General features: G+C 38.7%; 1 protein-coding gene across 13 annotated transcripts in view; it reads left to right on the top strand.

The window, feature by feature from the left end:
- Positions 1 to 13143, top strand: part of CRPPA (CDP-L-ribitol pyrophosphorylase A) — a 348342-nt gene that overhangs the window by 133038 nt on the left and 202161 nt on the right. The window lies entirely within an intron of this gene.

Genomic DNA, 13143 nt, shown 5'->3' with positions numbered 1-13143 from the left:
GCAATTATATCTAGTGGCTCAGTTAAGTCAGACACACAAAAATAGCCATCATGGCCAGTAAAATTAAGGTGTGTTATTGCTTTCCTAGGCATAATTATTACTTCCAGTTGTATGTCTACCTCCTGTGAGAGAATGATGTTATCATGATGATAGCTTTTAATACAAATTTATTTTAAAAAGCTCATAATCTTTAAAAAATACAAATTTGTAGACTTCAGTTCATATTCTGGTATAATGTTCTCTCTGTTAACTCACCTTGAGCTATGTGACACTTAGATGTCATAGATAAATTAAGAACCATTTGGTGTCAATCAGAGCACAGTTGTTAAAAGTGACTTTTAGGAAGCCCTACTCATTTTAGCATTAACTGTTTCATCTTTTGGCACAGGTAGCCTTTCAGGAAGATTTTTGAAAGCTTCTTTTTAAAGGTAGGGTGATGTAAAACCTAAAGCTCTGATAACATTGGTCATTCACTTGACTGGTGAGGTATGATTTAGCAATAAATCTAACGTTTGTGTAACTTATCCTTAGATATTTTTTGAACAAGGAACAGAGGCTAGAATCTTGTGTTAGAGTTTTTATATTTTGAGGTATACAATGGTCTGGCAGTGGTTTTTTTATTTTAACTTCTAAAAATTTCTAAGAAGTGCTATATTGATAGAAGATTAAAAATTTCAAAGGCTTCTGTTGTGTTTTGATTTCATCATTAACCTCAAGGAAGTTGTTAAATATTTTTGTTTTGAGAAAATTATCAGGATTAGTCATATTATGTTTGGCAAGATGTTTGTATTTCATGAAAAAAAGACAACTTTAAATAAGTTGTGCACTTCCCCCTTTCCAGGAGTTGGGGATACCAGGATAATAATTCTGGGATTGAGAGGATCAGTTTATACGAGCTCTGTTCCTGTAGTGACATTTCTTTCGCGTTCTCAACTTCATGATGCCTGTGCAAGCACAGTCTCTACTATTTTCTCTTTTGAGAAAATCTTAATTGAATTAAAATTTCCCAATTAATATTGTCAGTATATCTTTGTGAATCATTAATAGCAATTACACAGAATGCCTTAGCCCAGATCTCATGGACAAATTAAGACCTGGATAGTGAGAACTAGTGCACATCCCCTTCAGTTTTAAAGAAATTCAGGGATGAAAGCTAGGAACCATAATTCTGTTATTTTAAGTATGCATTCCATTAGTACACGTAATTACTGCATGTATGATGAAAGTTGACGAATGGAAGTGAAGGGTTGGCGGGAAGTTGTCATGGAGTGTTTACCACACTGTAGTTTTAAGACCATGAGGGACCATTCAAAGTCAAAGATGGTTCATATCTTGAGTAGACAAAATGGATCTTTTTGAATGTATGTGTGCAACATTCATAATCGCTAAAACAATGTAATAGCAATAATTTTTACCAACATTTATTGGCTATGTTTACCTGTACAAGGCACTATATATAATGTCACATTTATTTTTGACTCATTTATTCTTCATTAGAATCCACTGGTGTAGAATCTTTCAGTAACTAATTCTTTTTTTTTTTTTTTTTTTTTTTTTTTTTTGACAGGCAGAGTGGACAGTGAGAGAGACAGAGAGAAAGGTCTTCCTTTGCCGTTGGTTCACCCTCCAATGGCCGCCACAGCTGGCGCGCTGCGGCCAGTGCACCGCGCTGATCCGATGGTAGGAGCCAGGTGCTTCTCCTGGTCTCCCATGGGGTGCAGGGCCCAAGTACTTGGGCCATTCTCCACTGCACTCCCTGGCCACAGCAGAGAGCTGGCCTGGAAGAGGGGCAACTGGGACAGAATCCGGCGCCCCGACCGGGACTAGAACCCGGTGTGCTGGCACCGCAAGGTGGAGGATTAGCCTAGTGAACCGCGGCACCAGCTGTAACTGATTCTTGCCTTTTTTCATTTCCTTTCCTTTTTTTAAAAAAATTATTTATTTGAAATGTAGACTGACCGAAAGAGAGGGAGAAATACATCATCTGTTTGCTGGTTCACTCCCCAAATATCCACAAGAGATGAGGCTGGACCAGGATGAAGCCAGAAATCAGGAATTCCATCCTGGTATCCTATGTGGGTGGCAGTGACTCAAGCACTTAGGCCCTCTTCCAGGTGCATAAACAGGAGGCTAGATCAGAGGTACAATAGACAGGACTTGAACTTGTACTCTGACATGGGATGCTGATGTCATAAAAGGCACCTCAACCCACTGTGCCAAAACACTGCCCCTTCTTACCTTTCTTTTTTAAATCTGTGTATAAAATTCAGTGATTATTTTACATTGAGTGATAAATCTTAAAATCTATCTACTAGTTGAACAAATTCACTAAAGGCAGCTGTCGAGTCTTACTCAACTTTGAGCCAACAGTGCCTCATTCACGGAAGTCATCAATGATGTCTTCCCATTCATGTCCTGGCCCTTCAACCATCATTTTACAGATGTATGCTTAATATTAATCTTTTAAAACAGTGAAGTCCTGGCCGGCGCTGCGGCTCACTAGGCTAATCCTCCGCCTTGCGGCGCCGGCACACCGGGTTCTAGTCCAGGTCAGGGCTCCGGATTCTGTCCCGGTTGCCCCTCTTCCAGGCCAGCTCTCTGCTGTGGCCAGGGAGTGCAGTGGAGAATGGCCCAAGTGCTTGGACCCTGCACCCCATGAGAGACCAGGATAAGTACCTGGCTCCTGCCATCGGATCAGCACGGTGCACCGGCCGCAGCGGCCATTGGAGGGTGAACCAATGGCAAAGGAAGACCTTTCTCTCTGTCTCTGTCTCTCTCACTGTCCACTCTGCCTGTCAAACAAACAAACAAACAATGAAGTCCTCATGGAAAACTTGACTTTGCATGCTGATTGATCTTCAGCCCTGCTCTCGTTTCACGTATGTGAAATACTACCAAATATTACTATCAACATCTGTTCAGATATTAATTTGAATTTGTTTAGAGTTTTAAAAATTTTCTCTAATAATTTAACAGTTGGTACAACGGATCACCTAAAAATATATCTGTAATTCTATTTTACTTTAGTTTGCTATATTAACATTTTTATTGAGAGGTATAAAATATGCATAGTCAGTAGTGTTATTTCGTATACAAATAAAATTAAATGAGAAGTATGAAGACATGTACTTGACTGTTATGCAAATCATCCACTATCAAGTCACCCAGATCCATTTTCTGCAGATCTGGTTTTCTTGTTGTCAACTGGAGACACAGCATGTAGTGGGAAATCCAGTTGATAAAACATTTTCGTTAAAAAAAAGCGTCAGCATAATCAGGTTTTCTTCAGCTAAAGACCTTGGAGAAGGTCAGGGTCTTCCCAAGGCCTGGGTCCTCGAATATTCCTTCAGTCATCTACAGTGGAGTTCTTTATTTTCTCATACTCTAGCTCTAAGGAAACTTCATTCCTTTCCAGGTTTTTTTTTTCCTCCCCAATTATAATCAATTTTAATCTTTGCAGCATGTCAGAGTTGTGAAAACTCACAAAGCCCAAGTGCTCCTCTGACAATCAGCAACTCTTCCTTGGCTGCTTGGCACACGATCCTCTGTATTTTATGTAGACAATTTTTCTTACAACACTGTAGGAGGAATCACTGAATTATGAACTCTGGGGAGACATGCACATAAGAGCAATGGTTCCTTGGGTTTCTTTCATGGTTTCATATCAGTCATACCTAAGTCTTTGAGCAATGAGAGACGCAACACAACTTTTGCACGTCGTTACCATTCTGCAGTTGCTGCACTGAAAAATTCTTCCAACAGTTACATCACTAGGGGGGAAATCAAGCTAGAGTAGGCAATTTCTGAGTGAATACGTTATAGAGATAAACCTTTTATAACCCCCATGTTATACAAGATCTGTAGTGAACAGACGAGGCTTTCAGATGGTGGCTAGAATCTTGTTGGATGGGCTGTAGGCATAGTATTTGGGAAATGTAAAAGGAAAACAAAAATTCTCATAATTTTAATGCACAAGCCAATTGAGAACCACCGACTTAGACAAGAGAAGATGATTAGTGTTGTCTAGGCTTTGGGTGACTGTAGACAGATTGAGAATCTTTCATTATGAGTAGTAAAGGACATATTATGCAAATGCCTGCTACAGCTAGAGTTAGGCCAGGCCAAAGGCAGGACAGGAATTCCATCCAGGTCTCCCATACAGGCAGCAGGGGACCAGGCCCTTGAGCCACCTTCTGCTGCTTCCCAAGCATATTAGCAGGAAACTGGATCAGAACTCATACTCATGCTCTGGTATGGGATGTAGGTGTCCCATGCTGCAGTTTAACTCATTGTGCCACAGTGCCTGCCCTGACAGTTAGCTTTTACCAGAAAATTTTGTAAAACTATTTAAAAGAAGAAATAATATCAATTTACAGTGATGCAGAAAATTTAAAAGGAAAACTTCTTAGCTCAGTGTGTGAGTATAGTATCTGCTTGATGAAAATACGATAGGACCTCTAAGAAAGTAAAATTCCTGGCTTTTGCTTCTCATGGATATAGAGACAAACTTAAGTTTTCATTATCAAGTAAAATTATGGATTAGAATGAAGGAAATACAACTTCATTAGTCACAATCAGCATTCTTTTAATAAAGAATTTAAAATATAATTTTAAACTGTTAAAGTTTATAAGTAAATTTAGCAAGATTCCTGACTAAAAAGTCCAAATAAAACTACATATATTATATATATATATTTAACCATCAACAATAAATAAATAAATCTAACAAAAACTATAGAAGGACTCCCCACTGGAAACTATGAAACATTCTTGAGAGAAATTAATGAAGTCTTCTAGAAATGGGAGAATATATAATTTTCACTGGAAGTTTTGTTATTTTGAAGATATTTCAGTGCAAAACTCACCAGTTGCTTTTGTGGAAATTATAGGTAAGGTTTATGTGGTAATGAAAGAGTCCTACAACAAAAACAAACCAAACCAAAGCAAACTGTTTTCATGGTAGGATATCTGAAACATAGTCTATTAATGACAAATGAATTTTCATTGCTCCATTTCTTGAGGATGATAGTAAAATGCCAGTCTGAATTGATTACTGCTGATTGACATAAGGTAGAGTTTAGGATTATATAAAGTCAAATATTTTCTGTAACAAGGAAGGGAAAGTCCATTCTGTAATAACTAATGATAATAATTAAGGATTATTCCTTATGTGTTATTTGATAAATTTGGCAAAATCATTGATACCTATATCCAAATTTCTCTGAATATCATGCTGCACAAGTTTGGGTTAACTTTGTTTTCAAGCAAAGATGTCTGTGTGATAGTGATCTGATCAAAACTATTAGGAGCTTTTAGTATCCCAGAGGATAAGGGAGTGCCCTTCTGTGTCTCGCTGAATGTATGCATGGTGGAATTCACTACCACATCATTCCACGCTTTTCAAGTGATTCTGGTGATGGTTGGCCACACTGTGTTATGTTAATGCCTTTTGGGGTACATCTGAAGCTTATGTTTCTTCCTTATTTATCTAAATTGTCAAAGCACCTGGCCCAGCTCAAAATGTATTCACATTTCAAGAGAGAGCTCCTAGACTAATTTTTTTTTAAATATTTATTTATCTGAAAGTCAGAGTTACACAGAGAGAGAAGGAGAGGTGGAAGGGGGTGTTTTCCATCTGCTGGTTCACTCCCCAATTGGCTGCAGTGCAATGGCTGGAGCTGTGCTGATCCAAAGCCAGGAGCCAGGAGCCTCTTCCGGGTCCCCCACTTAGGTGTAGGGGCACAGGGGTACAGGGGCCCAAGGACTTGGGCCATTTTCTACTGCTTTCCTAAGCCGTAGTAGAGAGCTGGATCGTATGTGGAGCAGCCAGGTCTTGAACCGGCACCTATACAGGATGGTGGCACTGCAGGTAGTAGCTTTACCTGCTACGCTACAACATTGGTCCCTCCTAGACTAATTTCACACTTAATTTTAGCCAAAAGGCCAAGAAGCAATCTTAGACTAATTTTATTATAAAGTGTTACTTGGTCTTGCCACCTGTTATCTCTTTGCTGATATGATATTCCTGTGATACTTTCTGGAACATTTATTTACGTGCCTAATTGCTTTGAATTTTATTAGGATCTTGTAACTTAGAACTACAGACATTTGCACATTTGTAGGGACCTTACAGATGGCTGCACAATGTCTTAAACAGATGAAAAAATTTTTAGTAACTTAGTAAGGCAAGTGAATATAAAATTTTAAAATATAGCAGATCTGTCTTCAGAATACAGGAATCCTCTCAATTCATTTGAATGGCTTTCTTTACATATATCAAGTTTACAACTTGAAGTTGTAGGTTGCAAAGCAGTGAAGAATATGTCTACATTCCTTTACAGAAATTATTATAATATAAGCATCATAATAGAAAAAAATGAACTGTTTGAGGATCTGCACTGAAATACCCTTGGGAATGAAAAAAGAAATTATAATGTTTAGCTAATACATCAGATAATAAATAAATATTTAAAAAATGTAAATATTCTTCAAAATGTTTATGGAAAATACATTTTATGAGAAACCTATACATTCTTTCATGGTGGTTGAAATTTAAATAAATCAAAATCATCTAACTCTGACAATGAAATAAAACCATAAATCAACAAAAGAAACTCCAGAAATTAAACAAATACATGGAGACTGAAAAATGCGCCTGTGAACGAACAATAACTTAGAGAAGAAATCAAAAGGGAAATTGAAAAATTCCTTGATGCTAAGGAGAGTTGAAATACAACGTGACAAAACTTATGGCATACAGCAAACATAGTATTCATAGGGATGTCTATAGCAACAAACATCTACAAAAAATAGAAAAATACCAAGTAAACAGCATAACTGTGCATATCAAGGACCTGGAAAAGCGTGAATCTAACTCAAGGGTAGCACAAAGAAGGAAAGTAAGATATAATAAAGGTCAGAGCAGAAATGGATGAAATATAGTCTGTAAAAACAATACAAAAGATCAATGAGGAATGGGTATTTGGCACAGCACTTCAGCTGCTATTTGGGACATCTCTACATCCTATATAGGAGGGCCCTGTTCAAGTCCTTGCTCTGCTTCCAATGTCACTTTCCTGCTACTGTGCATAATGGGAAGTTGGTGGTGAGGGCTCAAGTACTTAGGTCCCTGCCACCCATATAGGAGACCCAGTTTGAATTGGGGGCTCCTGGCTTTGCCTTTACCCACCCTGGCTGTTTGAGGACATTGGGGGAATGAACTAGTGAATGGAGTATTTGTCTGTTTCTCTATCTCTGTCTCTGTGCCTTTCAAACATAAATGAAAATGAATATAAATAATTAATTGAAGAGATAGTTTCATGGAAAGATAAATTTGATAAACTTTTAACTAGACTATGAAATGAAAGACTCAAGGTGAAAGATGAAAAAACAGATATAAAACTGCAATTTTAGAAATGCAAAGGGTCGCTAGGGTCTAGTATCAACAGCTGTACAGGGACCGGTACTATGGGTGTAGCTGGTAAAGCCACCGCCTGCAGTGCCAACATCCTATATAGTTTCAGTCCAGGCTGCTCCACTTCTGATCCAGCACTCTTCTATGGCCTGGGAAAGAAGTGGAGGATGGTCCAAGTTCTTGGACTTCTGTACCCATGTAGGAGACCTGGAAGAAGCTCCTGGTTCCTGGCTTCAAATTGGCCCAGCTCCAGCCATTGTGGCCGTTTGGGGAGTGAACCAGTGGATGGAAGACCTCTCTTTGTTTCTCTGCTTCTGCCTCTGCTTCTCTGTAACTCTGCCTTTCAAATAAATAAATAAATAAATGTAAAACAAAACAAAATAAACAACTGTATACTAGCAATTTGAAAAATCTAGAAGAAAGGTATATATCTCTGGTTATAGAAAATGAGCCATAAACATGTAGAAAACTTGAACAGATAAATAAAAGTAGTGAGACTGGATCAGTCATAAAACATCTTCCAACAATGAGAATTCCAGGTCCAGGTGATATTCACTGCTAAATTGTACCAAACTTTTTTTTTTTAAGATTTATTTTATTTATATGAAAGGCAGGGTAACAGAAAGAGGGACTGAGAGAGAGAGAGAGAAAGAGAGAGAGATCAATCTTCCATCTGCAGGTTTATTCCCTGAATGCCCTCAATGGCCAGGGCCATATTGAAGCCAGGAGCCTGGAACTTCATGTAGGTCTCCCCCATGGATTGCTTTCCCATTCACAATAGCTTGAGAAAAGGAGGAGCATATCTTGGCAATGAGCTTAAAATCAAGGGTGTGAACTATCTATGCAATGAAGATAAAACCATAATGAAAAATACTGAAGACACAAAAACATGGAAAGAACTTACATGTTCATGGGTTGGAAAAATTAACGTTATTAAAATGTCCATGCTATCCAATGTAATCTTTTTTTTTTTTTTTTTTGACAGGCAGAGTTAGACAGTGAGAGAGAGAGAGAGAGAGAGAGAGAGAGAGAGAAAAGTCTTCCTTCCGTTGGTTCAACCCCCAGATGGCCACTACGGCCAGCGCGTTGTGCTGATCCAAAGCCAGGAGCCAGGTGCTTCTTCCTGGTCTCCCATGTGGGTTCAGGGCCCAAGCACTTGGGCCATCCTCCACTGCACTCCCAGGCCACAGCAGAGAGCTGGACCGGAAGAGGAGCAACTGGGACAGAACCGGTGTCCCAACCGGGACTAGAACCCAGAGTGCCGGCACCACAGAGTAGCAGAGTGCTGGATCAGAAGAGGATTAGCCTAGTGAGCTGCGGCGCCAGCCCCAATGTAATCTTAATCAAATTTCAAATGACACTCTAATGAAAGCAGAAAAACAATCCTAAAATTGATATGGGAGCACAAAACACAATGAGTAGTCTTAAACAAAAGGAACAAAGCTAGAGGCATCACCATTCCAGATTTCAAGACATACTACAAAGCTATTATAACAAAAAGAGCATGGCACTGGTGTAAAAACACACATGGGCCAATGCAACAGAGTAGAGGTCCCCAAAATGGATCCTCCCTCCCCTCTGCCGCACCATTCACAGCCAACCAATCTTTGACAAAGGCGCCAAAACACACTGTGGAGACCATCTTTGCCATTAACATTGCTGGAACCTGAATGTGCTTGACACTGGATCTCCACCTCTCTCCCCATGCAAAAATCAAGTTCAAGTGCATCAAAGACCTGCATGTAGAACAACAACAACAACAGCAAGAGCAACAACAAAACAAGCAGTCCAGTTAAGAAATGGGCAAAGGACCTTAACAGACATTTCTTGAAAGAAATAAAAATGGCCAGCAAATGCATGAAAAAATGCACAATATCCCTAACCTTCAGGGAAATGCAAATCAAAAGCAGAATGAGGTGTCGTCTCACTACAATTACAAGGGCTATTCACAAAAGTCAAAATAGAGGAAAGCAATGATGTGAAGAAATGGAAAACCTTATTCACTGTTGGCAAGAGTATAAATTAATACAGCCAAGCACAACATAGAGGCTCCTCAAAAAACTGAATATAGGGGCTGGCATTGTGACACAGCAGGTTAGGCTACTGCCTGTGACGTTGGCAGCCCATATGTGCACTGGTTCAGGTCTCAGCTGCTCCACTTCTGATCCAGGTCCCTGCTAACACACCTGGGAAAACAGTGGAACATGGCCTAAGTGCTTGGGCCTTTGCTGCCCACGTGGGAGACCTGGATGGAGTTTCAGGCTTCTGGCTTCGGGCTAGCCCTTGTGTCCATTTGGAGAATGAATCAGTGGAGGAAAGATCGATCTCTCTCTTTCTCTTTCTCTCTTCCCCTACTCCTTCACTCTCTTTATAACTCTGCCTTTCAAGTGAATAAAAAAAAACTTAAAAAACAATAATAAATGGGGGTGTGTAAATCTGCGTGTGAAGGTGACATCTGTATTTGCAGGTTTACTGCTGTACTATCACGATAGTCAAGGCATGAGATCAACCTAGGTGTCTGCTTGAGGATGAATGAATAAAGAAAATGTGGGGTGTGTGTGTGTGTGTGTGTGTATAATGGAATGGTACTTACTCAACCATAAAGAGAATGAGATCCTGAAAATTGCAGCAAAATGGACGGAATTGGAGATCATTTTGTTAAGTGAAATAAGCCAGACACAGCAAGGCAAATACCTTATGATCTGTCTCATTTGTGGAAGTTAAATGAAGCAGTCAGTCTGAATTTAAAATAGCTATTCCTGGAGGCTGGGAGGGGTGGGGAGAGGAAGGGTGGAGGGGAGTTTGGGCAATCAGTTCCAAATGCCCCCCAGTGAGTGCAGAGTATCTGGTGTTTTGCAGCACAGTGGAGTGAGTGTGGTGTACAGTAAAACAGTATACAACGAAAAGGATAGGAAGAGAGGAGCTGGCAGGCTCCAAGCACACAGGAAAAGTAAGGAAATGAAAGGCTAATTGTCTGGTAAGATCAGTTCACACTGTATGTATGCATTGAATTATTGAACTGTACCCTCCCCCCAAAATGTACAAATACTACAGAGTACTCAAACCTTTAAAAAATATGAAATAAAAACCCTCTTTGTATGTGTGTGTGTTTGCAACAAAGCAAACTTCCTTTAATTCCATTATTCCAGAAACTTTTGGAAGTATTCTCATGTTTATTTTGAGGCATTAAGTGGAATAATGACTATGAAATACTAAGATATTTCTTATCAAAATGCTTTTTTTTTTTTAATAGATGCTATGTCTTCTTCCTTTCTTTCTGTTTTGGTGCTGTAGAAGAGCAGTGAATTCCTAAGCATTATTTCTTTGGATTTGAATCCTTTTCCTACTACTTGATATCTTCTGATCTTCGGCAGCTTGCTTCATTCTTCCAAAATGAATGTTATCGAATGTGTTATACAGATTCGGGAATAACCTTGTTCTTGGAGGGTCATCATGGGCTTTAGGATTTAGACTGCAGGTAGTCCTGGAACACAACACATTCTTGGTAAGCTGGTTGTAGTAGTAGGAGTATTAATTGGTGATGTTGTTGTTTTAAATGATTGATCCTTCCTCAGGTGCTTTGGAGGACTCATGAACAATTGCTAGGTAAATGGTTACTTGGTACATGTTATATAGAGTTGCTCATGTCAAAAACAACCAAGTCAAATGCCAGTCAAACTTTAGACTTAAGTTTACTGTAAGTCTTTGTTTTTTTTTTTTTTTCCCCAAAGAAACCTTTTATTTAAGGAATATAAACTTTATGCATTTCATGAGTACAACTTTAGGAATATAGTGATTCTTCCCACCATACCCACCCTTCTACCCACACTCCCACCCATCCTTCTCCTCCCTCTCTCATTCCCAGTCCCATTCTCCACTAAGATTCATTTTCAATTAACTTTATACACAGAAGACCAATTCTATATTAAGTAAAGAGTTCAATAAATTTGCACACACACACACAAAAACTTCCTCAACAGTCAAGACAAGGGCTGTTCAACTTCTTTGCATTTTGAAGTTAATTTCACTATTTTTTTGAGAAACTTAATTAACTTTAAAGAAGCACCCAAGAGTGATACATCTTTTGTGAGCACTTAGACATAGCTATAACTTATGAGACAATAAGAATACCCTCCACTTAAACACTAAAATGAAATAAATCTTTAAGAACAAGTTTTACTATTAACTCTCATAATACAATTCTTTGAGGACTGAGATCCTGCATGGGAAGTTAGTGCACAGTGACTCCTGTTGTTAATTTAATAATTAACACTCTTACATATGATGCCAATGATCACCTGAGGCTCTTGACATGAACTGCATAGATTATGGAAACTTTTTGAATCCACAAACTCCATCAGTATTTAGACAAGTCCGTAAGCAAAGTGGAAGTTCTCTCTTCCCTTCAGAGAAAAGTACATCCTTCTTTGATGATCACTTCTTTCCACTGGGGTCTCACCCTCAAAGGTCCTTCATGTATGACCTTTGTGGTCACAGTGTCTTGCTTTCCATGCCTGAAATGCTCTAGTGGGTTTTTTAGCCAGACCAAAATGCCTTAAGGACTGATTCTGAGGTCAGAGTGCATGTAAAGCAATTGTCATTCTATGAGTTTGCTGTGTAGACTGCTTCCCAGGTTGGAACATTCACTCCTTTTCAATTCTATTATTATTACCATACACTTAATCCTATTTATGTGATCATGTTAACACTTAATCCTATCCATATGATCACTTTAGCACTTAAAATGCTATTTTTACCACCCAGCTTAAGGGGATTTTGGGTTCCATGGATAGTTTTTAAATTGTACCCTTAGAAGTAAGTCTGTAGGAATATATGCAGAACTGTGCAGCTTTACAGTTACAAACTTCCTACACTTTATAATTACAACTTTAGAAATATGGTGATTCTTTCCACCATGCCCACCCTCGTACCCACACTAACACCAGTCTTCCTCCTCTCTCTCTCATGCCCACTCTTATTTTTTTGCTAAGATCTATTTTCAATTAACTTTATACACATATGATTAACTATGTTAAGAGTTCAACAGATAATGTGAAAAAAAAAAAAAAAAAAACGTTCCCTAACAGTCAAGATAAGGGCTGTTCAAAGTCATTGCTTCTCAAAGTGTCAATTTCACTTCTATAGATTGCCTCATAGGTGCTATATTAGTTATCACAGGTCAGAAAGAACATATTGTATTTGTCCCTTTGGTACTGGCTTATTTCACTAAGTATGATATTTTCTAGTTTCATTCCTTTTTTTTTTTTTTTTTTTTGCAAATGACTGGATTCCTTTTTATTTTTTTTTACCACTGTATAGTATTTCATGGTGTACATTTCCAATAATTTCTTCATTCAGTCTTCAGATGATAGCATTTAGGTTGATTCCATGTCTTAGCTATTGTGAATTGAGCTACAATAAACATGGGAGTACAGATAAATTTCCTGTAATTCTCTCAGCGATTTTCATTTTCACTTGCTGTGGTCATGGTCAACACAAGAAGTTTGTGGTATTGAGTTGAAATCCTGTAGGAATGCAAAGTAAAATGCTGTAGTTGGCCGATGATCCATGTGGCACAGTGAGTCTGGGGGCAGGAGATGTATTATCTAGAAAGTGAAACTCCCAAGGAGATGAAAATCTCTCTGGTTTTGGGACAATTTATAAACATTTAAAGATCGGTTGGTAGCCAAGTTGTTGTCACTTCTAGTTACTCCCTGTCAATGTGTCTT

This window comes from Oryctolagus cuniculus, chromosome 16 (genome assembly GCF_964237555.1).
Source record: "Oryctolagus cuniculus chromosome 16, mOryCun1.1, whole genome shotgun sequence".
Classification (NCBI taxonomy): Eukaryota; Metazoa; Chordata; class Mammalia; order Lagomorpha; family Leporidae; genus Oryctolagus; species Oryctolagus cuniculus.
Note: the sequence above shows the minus strand (reverse complement) of the source record. Positions and strands in the feature narration are given on the sequence as shown.